This window comes from Microtus ochrogaster, unplaced genomic scaffold (genome assembly GCF_000317375.1).
Source record: "Microtus ochrogaster isolate Prairie Vole_2 unplaced genomic scaffold, MicOch1.0 UNK65, whole genome shotgun sequence".
Lineage (NCBI taxonomy): Eukaryota > Metazoa > Chordata > Mammalia > Rodentia > Cricetidae > Microtus > Microtus ochrogaster.
In genome coordinates this window covers 1,424,067-1,425,002 of record NW_004949163.1, presented here as the reverse complement: position 1 = coordinate 1,425,002, position 936 = coordinate 1,424,067, and positions in this window count along the sequence as shown.

Here is a 936-nt window from a genome sequence, read left to right as displayed (position 1 = left end):
TTCTTTCTTTCTTTCTTTCTTTCTTTCTTTCTTTCTTTCTTTCTTTCTTTCGTCAGCATGATACAAGCTAAAATCATCTAAGAGGAGAACCTTAGTTGAAAAAAAGCCTCTATCCTGTTAACTTGGAGGTAAGTCTCTGGGACGTTTTCTTTCTCCTTTTTTAAAAAGACTTTATTGGGCTGGAGAGATGGCTCAGCGGTTAAGAGCACTGGCTATTTTTCTAGAGGACCTGGGTTCAATTCCCAGAACGCACATGGCAGCTCACAACTGTTGTCTTTAACTCCAGTTCCAGGGGATTCAACACCTTCACACAGATACGCATGCACACAAAAAACATGAATGCATATGAAATAAAAATAAATTATTTAAAAACTTTATTGTAACAACTTGCAAGTATAAGGACATCACACACTAAAATTAAACAGACCCAAAGGCTATACAACTCAATACAGTTAGAATAGCCATTCAAAATGGAAGCTCTGGAGCTCCAAATTAAATTTTATACTTTTATTGGGTTTATTATTGAATGTATTTTATGCACTTGCCAAGCACCAAAACCAGAAAAGTTCATGACAGAATTAGAAGTAGAAAACACAATTTTATATCATCTTTCATAACTCATATCTGATCGTTACATTAAATCTTTCCTTATAGTCTAATATTTATCCTTTTGTTTTTCTCCTTATACGTGCTTTTACTATACATGTTATACTCACGTGCACATTTGACTGCATATGGATATACATTATTGTCTAGATTCTACATATGAGAAAGAACATGTGGGTTTTTTTTATATTGAGATTGTGTGGCCTTGCTTATTATTAGAGATTCAAAATCCATTTGCCGGGCTGGAGAGATGGCTCAGAGGTTAAGAGCATTGCCTGCTCTTCCAAAGGTCCTGAGTTCAATTCCCAGCAACCACATGGTGGCTCACAA